The sequence below is a fragment of the Tiliqua scincoides genome, chromosome 3 (genome assembly GCF_035046505.1).
Source record: "Tiliqua scincoides isolate rTilSci1 chromosome 3, rTilSci1.hap2, whole genome shotgun sequence".
Taxonomy (NCBI): domain Eukaryota; kingdom Metazoa; phylum Chordata; class Lepidosauria; order Squamata; family Scincidae; genus Tiliqua; species Tiliqua scincoides.
The window spans coordinates 202,507,661-202,515,917 of NC_089823.1; the positions used below are offsets into that span (position 1 = coordinate 202,507,661).

At 43.4% G+C, this 8,257-nt stretch overlaps 1 pseudogene; it reads left to right on the forward strand.

Annotated features, from left to right (window-relative positions):
- The first annotated feature begins 7,376 nt into the window (after positions 1-7,376).
- Positions 7,377-7,496, forward strand: LOC136646832 (5S ribosomal RNA; annotated as a pseudogene).
- The last annotated feature ends 761 nt before the right edge of the window (positions 7,497-8,257 follow it).

Sequence of the window (8,257 nt, forward strand, 5' to 3'; positions counted from 1 at the left end):
TTCAGCGGAATCTTGCCTAATTGCTTTGTTGCCAGAGGCTTTTTGCTTATTCTTGGATTAAGGTATTTGGTTTCTCTCCTCCTTAGGTGGTTTGTGAGGATAAGCAGATTAGAGATTAGGCCTCCAGTTGGGTTATTAGGAAAAGTACATTATAGATTGTGAGGTCTCCTGATCTCCGAGTAATGCTGAGCAGTGCTTTGATGTTATAGTAATACGGCAAGCAGTATAAACTCTTGAGATGGGTAAACAGACTTTCAGAACTGCCTACGAAGTGTCAGCTTTAAAAACTTAGAGCTTTACAAGACACATTGTGCTGTAGTCTAACACACCCACCCACATGCGTGTGCACAAATATGCACACACATGCACAGGCTACTCAACGCCACCAATGCTGATGCTTCCTCTTCCATGGCATGCCGTAAGGAAAAAAGCCTCTTGCATGTTCTTACTTCATTTGCGCCACCCCTGTAAAGAAAACTGGGAGTCCTGCACTTCCAGACTTGAGGATACCTCAAGAGGAGCACATCAAGAAGGGGGATTATCTGTTTCTTGTTCAAGTGAGCAAGAAGTGGATCAAGGACTAATTGTTTGTGGCAGGCTGGAGAGATGCAGTGATGGATTTGGCGTGAGGGGCACTGCCCTTGCAATCCACCACTGATGCAAGACACTTTTGGTTGCCTCATGTTTGAGCCATATACATACAAACACAGAGTATTCCCAAAAATATAAATAATAGTTCACGAATGCTAGTCCAGGATAGAAGCTTGGACGGTGGTGTCCAAATGTAAGTCGTTTTGTATGCTGAAGCTCTTTGGCTAGTTCTGCAAGTATTTCTTTCAGTTACAACCATTTAAAGTTCTGTAACTGATCTCCTATGAGAAGTAACTGAAAGTAAACATGTCTTTTTCTTCTGTATAATTCTTATATTCTTTAATATACTTTAATACGTTCTGTCTTATTTTGAAAAACTCAGTCTTGTGGTTACAGGTAACCTGATTTTGAGGCACCTTGAGGCTCACTCACATCAACGATCCCAAAACGGTCAGACACCAATTGCATACCTGCCATAGACTTCTATGGGACAAAAGCCCCAGGCACCGGCTGCTAGGACCCTGCGGAAGCCTCTCTGAGGCTCCTGACGGGGGCGGAAACTGTGCTTCTGGAAAACCGGAAGCACGGTTTATAGCGTCGAAGAACCTCACAGAGGTTTCCCCGATGTGGGCGGAGGTCACAAGAGGCTTTGTGGATTTCTGTGGGGGGTGGGGGTGGCGATAGCCCATGGGGGAGCACTATCGCGGAGCTTTGCCCCAGGTACGGGGCTGCGGAAGTCTGCCGGTATCAGACACTGCTGAATTTGACCTCTCACTCTAGAAGTACTGCTAAGTTTCCTCACTTTGGTTCAATTGGAGTCACTATATATGTGTGCATGACATATTTAGGAACATGTGCATGTGAATGAACAGTGTTGGCAGCAGGCTATGTTGTCCAAGTGTTAATGCTAGCTCTGCCTGAGCCCACAGTTTGGCTCCAGTCATCCATATGTAGATGAAGTTCACCAGTTAGAATAAAGGCAAAATGTTCTACTGTAAGCTTTGTAATGACAATATTGCATGATGGACAAGCAGGATAGGTACTAAGTGAGAACATATCCACAAATGGGTAGACAGTGGTTGTAGTAATCATTTTATTACCCAGAGAAAGAAGGGGAGGAGAGTGGATGTTGCTGTTAGATTTCATAATCTTAGCTGGAGTTGCTGGTCTACTATTATGTTACTGTCAGAAAGAAAAAATGATGAACTTCACAGTTAAAAGGCAAGGTACAGTCTATCATAGTCAAAATTATAGACAAGGAAATGGAAATTATGAGATTGAGGAGGTGGGAAAGAGCACTACCTCCAGCTAGCCTCTTCATTTAGGACTCAACAGCTGCTTCAGAACAACTCCTCATTTGGCATTTTTTCAAAACTTCAGACAATGCCACAGTAAAGCTTTTACAGGAGATTGGCTGTTTTTAATTTCGCCACAATAAATAGCAAATTAATGATAAGTTCATAAATATATTCAGCCCAGTGATGTAATGTTCCAAATAGGGGCAAAAAAAAGTATTCAGGCTGAAGCATTAAATGTACGAGAAATTAGAGCTTTGTAATTACATGCCTGAATGGTGCCTAAACAGATGTTGATATATAAAGGGATTTGAAAATGCATTTTTTTTTCCTCCTTTTAAAGGGCCTTTGTTTTTCCCCAATGGTTTTACCTTGGATAGCTGGATTGTAGTTCATCTTATTACAGGCAGAATTGCTGCAGATAACTATAATTGAGGGTGCCTATTATAAAACTCTTTTCAGGGACAAAATTTAATCATTTGGACTGAGATTTGCCATGCCTAGTTTATGCCTCAGGGTGAGCATTTTTAAGAGTCTCAGCAAAAATGGTTGAGCTGTTTTTGAAAGGAAGGCTAAAGAAGCCACAGTGTTTTGCTTGTCTATCTATAGTGAAGGACACCTGGTGCTTCTACTCACTGAAGCAAAACTTTGAAAAAGACAGAGGCGATGGGTCAAACATCTGTCTCTGGGTTTTTTTTTTAAACATTGTTCCCAGATTCAGGCTAAGGCTGTGCTTCCCAGATTCCTACAAGGGAGTTGAGAGCATTGTAAGTTGTGGGTGAGGGGGGAAGGCAGCAGTGTGATCCCCAAGATTGCACTACTGCTGGGTATGGGAGGGGGGGTTTTCTACTTACTTACAGCAAACGCTGCAGTCCCGGGGTGTGTGTGGGGGGGAGTGCAGGAAGCCCTTTGCAGGGCTTCCTGTGCCCGAAAAACAGTTTAAAAAAAAGGAAAAAGGGCACTTCTGGTTTTTGGGACAAAACTGGCAGTGTCTCCCCCCCTTTTTTATACTTTTGGAGACATGGGGAGCCCTGGGGGAGGCTCCCTGCACCCCCAGGACTGTAGCACCTGCTGCAGGTAAGTAGAAAACCTCTCTCCCATCCCCAGCAGCAGTGCAAATCCGGGAGATTGTGTTGCTGACTTCCCCCTCTCCCCCTTAAAGGGGCATTGGCCAGTGCTTCCCAGGCTGGTGGGTCATGACCCACTAATATGAGAACTACTGGGCTAAGGTGTAAGAATTTGAGAGAGTATACAGTCATATCTAGAATGGTTTAAACATGACTAGAAAAAAGTATTTTGACCTTTCCTACTCCCATGAGCTGCTTCAGATTCGTAAGATTCTGTGTCTGCCAAATCACATGAAACTTTCACCAGTGCTTGAATTGTTGAACAGCACTTCCCAGACCACCTCGTACAGAGAAAGAAGGTGATATATAGTGATTGGAGGCAAAACAGTTGCCAGTGTGGTACACTAAATCGTGGGTTGGAGTTGGATTTTGATGGGAAGATGTAGGTTCAAATTCCTGTTTCTCCTGAAGCTTACTGCTTACTGGAGTAGCCTTGAGTGAATAACAGACTCTTTCTCTCTCAGACCAATCTCCCTCTTCAAGTTGTTGTAAGGGTAAACTGAGAAGGCCATCCCAGACATACGCTAGTCTGTAGCCCTATGAAGAATGATACGATATGCCACAAATCTAAGAAATAAAATATATACCACAGTGAGGAGGAAATGAGAAGGGAGCATATATGGTTGGAGAAGAATTGGTTAAAGCAGTGCTCTATCCAGTGCCTTTATCCAAGGCTTGCACTGATGTGTGTTGCCTGAGACTCTACATCTGTGGTCAGAGAGTGAAAGGGTAAATATCCCAAGTAATGCTAGAGGTGAGCGTAGTGGTGGTCGATTGTTCCCAGTCCTGTCCTGGACTGAGCAAACTAGGGCAGCTATAGATCAAGAACTAAAGAGATCTGTTGGACCAGACCAAAAGTCCATCTAGCCCAGACTCCTATTTATTTCCAACATAAGTCAATCAATTACTACACGCAACCTGACACCAGCAACACTAGCAAAGAATATGCATCAGCACAAATTCTTTTGGGTTGGAAAAAAAAAATAGCATAGGAACATGTATAATTGTTCCAGGATTAAATCTTCCAGGTGTATATATTCCTGTAATTATCCTCATTCTATAGCACTTTCATTCAGAGAGCCAAACCAGCACATTTCTGGATCATTTCCATTTCTTGTCCATTTCTTATTTCTACTGTATGACTACAGTAGCTCTGGTTACAGCGGAAGGCAATTATGATTCAGTAGCCCACAAAGTGGGTATAATTGTAGTATATTATGACCTTATTCTTGTGGATGGAACAGCCAAAAGGATTTGAATTTGTCACAATGAAGCATGCCTTCAGTTACCTAATCAATAAATACTCAATAGTAAATTTGTAGTGCTTATTATTTATTGGTACAGAAGCAGTCTTTATAATATCATAAATCACCAGCCCGGCAATTTTATTCAAATATCTAAAATGAGGCTATTGGCTAAGAAGAAACCATAAAATGGATCTAAATATTCCCTTACAAAGGCAGAATGAGATACTACCTCAACAACTATGACCTTTTAAAGGGAACAGCGCTGGTGCCAGGTTTGTGGGGGCCCACCAAATGCTTTTGTATTTTTTTTGGTTGAAGAGAAGCTCCATTCTATTCTTAACATCTCAGCACAATGTAATCTTATTGTACTACATGCAGTGGCATAGCTAGAGGCATAGCTAGAAGTTTTACAAGGAGCCTCACTGCAGCATGCAAATGGCTCCTCCCCTTCAGAGCCATTCCAGGCAGTGGTAGCAAAATGGAGGCATATGGAGGTCCCAGTGCTAAAAGGTTTGGGAGGCACTGTATTAGTATATTTTAATAGATACTGTTTGGATTTTCTTCCTCAGTGGTGGTTGGCAACCTTCAGTCTCGAAAGACTATGGTATAAGCCTACAGCACCCAGTATTCCCAGGCAGTCTCCCATCCAAGTACTAACCAGGCCTGACCCTGCTTAACTTCCGAGATCAGACAAGATCAGGAATGTGCATCAAGTTCTCCCAAATGACAGTGCTGCTTATTCCCTGACTGGAGTACGCCTTCAACCTGAAAAGAGGCAACTAGCAAGTAGGCTGCTTACCATAGTCTGTCAATATCCTCGTCCTTTACCTATTGCATTTCACAAAGTTCCTGGCCTTCCAATGGCCCCCAACATGCAGGTATGTGTTTAATCAAATGTGGAGTTCGGCTTTAGATGTTCTATTTTTAAATATAAAGAGCAGCCATGGGTTGGGGGTGGGGAGGGATCAAGATCATGGCACTAAAGGACCAATAAATAATCCCAGTGGCTTAATATTCAGTAAATCATGGATTTTTTTTACAAAGAACAAGTGATTGTAGAGTATTGCCGCAACAACTGTAACCAATTTGCTTCCATCAGGGAAAGAACTGTAGAAAATGTAATGCTAAATACATACATTGGAGACTTCTCTCTTGGGAGTAATAGCTTTGGGGATTATGATTTTCCTTAGCACCATGGAGCAGCGGGGAAGAACTGAATACAGTACCCCCTTCCCTGTGCACCACAGTTCAGGTGCTATTTATACTTAAAACAAGAACAAAAGTCCCAAAACATGCAGTGCCAAACTATGTATTTAATTCTAACATGGAGTTTGGCTCAAATATATGTACTACTGGAAAATTTAGATTATTACGTGGGATTATCTTTTTCAAAGTCATTATTTAATGGCAATAACTCATTTCAAAGCGATCTGCCTATTGTGTTTGTATTTTAAGATTTTATGCATTGGATGTCTAGCCTCAACCTAACACCTCTTAACACATTTATTTGGAAGTAAATCCCATATAGTCTAATATCTGACTAGGGGCCTAATCTTATGTGCTTTCAGCACCAGTGCTGAGCTCCAGCACTAGGTTTCATAAATGTGCAATAAGGCATGCTTACGGCACTGAGGGAGGGGGGAACACCAGTGCTGGGCCAGCGCCAGTTGGCCGTGCACCTCATCGCTGCATGGATAGCCAGCCAGGACTCTTCCAGCACTGGTCGGCAGTGAGTATTTTGGGGGTGGAGGGAGGCAGGGGTGGGCAGAACGTGGTGGAGAGGGGGCAGAGGGAGGGGAGGATCGGACCTGGGAGAGGGGGGAGATGGCAGCAGGCTCTGCTGCCATATCCTATCCTCCCTCCCTGCCTGGGCATCCCAACATGGGTCTGCTTGGCTCTGTACCCATGGCACAGAGCCAAGGAAAGCCACTGCCACCAGCTGCTGTCTACCTGGGGTAGGGGAGCAAATGTCTATCCTGGGGTAAGTGACCATTTCGGCACTGTTGTAGCCCTGGGCTCCAGCAAGGATAGGACTGGGTGGTAAAAAACCCACAGAATTACATTTGAGTAACATACTAAAAATTATTTGTCCCAAACCTCAGGATAATTCTTAATTACTTACAATAATGTAGTATTAACATCATTAGCTTTGTCTTTTAATTATGGTGCAAAGTATGATTATGTTTTTTCCCCCAGAGTCATAGCATGAAGGTTTAATTGTTTCCCCCCCCCCCTAGTATTGGTTCCTAAACATCAGTATTTTAAACACCAAGAAAGCTCTGCCTTCCATTATTCTTAGCAACAGTGCTTGTCTCTGTAGGCAGATGCTGATCCTGGGGAAAGCAGGTGGAGTTGAGGTAGGACAAATCCGATCCAATTCTCCAGTGCCAGTGCAGCTGTGCCAATGGGGCATGTGCTGCATCCTGTGGTGGGGAGGCAGTCACAGAGACCTCCTCAAGGTATGGGAACATTTGTTCCCTTACCTTGAGGTTGCACTGTGGCTGTACCGGTGCTGGAAAGCTGGATAGGATTGGGCCTATAGGGAGCATCTTTTGCCATGCATAGCATTTGTTCCAACAGTGGTTACTGTTCTTATGAATAGGGGGTGCTGGGGTATTTGCATCCTGGATGATTGTGACCTGGACAAATGGGTCCCAGTCATTGGCATCCCTGGACATTCACGTCTGGTTTTTTTTTGGTGCCCTGGTTATTTGCATCCCACAGTGACTGGGCAACAAACCCCATGTTTTATATCCTAAGCCACTTGTCCCTTCCCTAACCCTATCTTTGCATTTTAAAAATAAAAAAAGTGTATCTACTATCAATATACATATATTGGGACAGAAATGTCCAGGAAGCAAACAAAAAACAGACCCAAATGTCCAGTACCAGGACACATTTAACTGGGACATAGATCTCCAAGACACAATGGTCCTGTTATATGAATAGGGATAATGACAACTACAAAATGTTGAATAAAATCAAAATATATGTGGACTGATTCTGACTGGACCCCTCAAGCACAGTGGAGAGTAACATGGGTGCATATACCCCCCCCCCTTATATGTTGTGTCAGCACCTAATTATAAGGGAGCTGTTTTTCTTCCTAACATCCCCACAACAGCAACTGTTACCCTGCACATGCCCAATCTCGTCTGATCTTGGAAGCTAAGCAGGGTCGGGCCTGGTTAGTACTTGGATGGGAGACCGCCTGGGAATACCAGGTGCTGTAGGCTTATACCATAGTCTTTCGAGACTGAAGGTTGCCAACCATCCCCACAACATGAAAATTAAATACTAAATTATACTTATTGACTAGAGGTATGCTTTGGACTGCAGCTCCAATTTCACAGTTCTTTCGATCCAGGCTCAGAATTCTACACTACAGTCTGTTAGGCATCCTCAGGCATCAGGCTATTATCCTCCTAGGCTATAAGTCTACTTTCATAGAAAAAACTACATTTTTAATATGATGCAAAATGACCATAAGGGTCAGTACCTCTGATGCAGCACCCTAAGACCTGGGTTCAGAAGAGGAAATTGGGAGTTCCACAGCAAGCGCATAGAATCGCTTATGACATGGCATATACAGCAACTCTCTATAGCGCATTGACAATTTCTTTTTTGTCCCTGCTAATTGCTGACCTTATTTTGCCCCTGTTTTTGCCTTTTCAAATTGCCGTATTAAATTGTTGTTTAATAACAGGCTGCCTTTGCCTTTCTTCAAGTTTCAGTTCCTGCTCTGGGATCTCTAGAAGTCTGAAGGGGAGGTAGGTATATTTTGTCCCTAGTGCAGATGCATATGAATGCATGTGCATGAACAGTAAGACAAGTGTACTAGCACAGCCTGCCATTTCACATGCAGTGGCTGTGGACCACCAATCTTCTGATCTGTTCCCCCTCCCACTGACTTACCTTCATCTGCAATCAGCAGGAGAAGTGATGATGCGGACAGGAAGGCTGTGCACTGACCATGCTCCTTCTATAAATGGTGCTG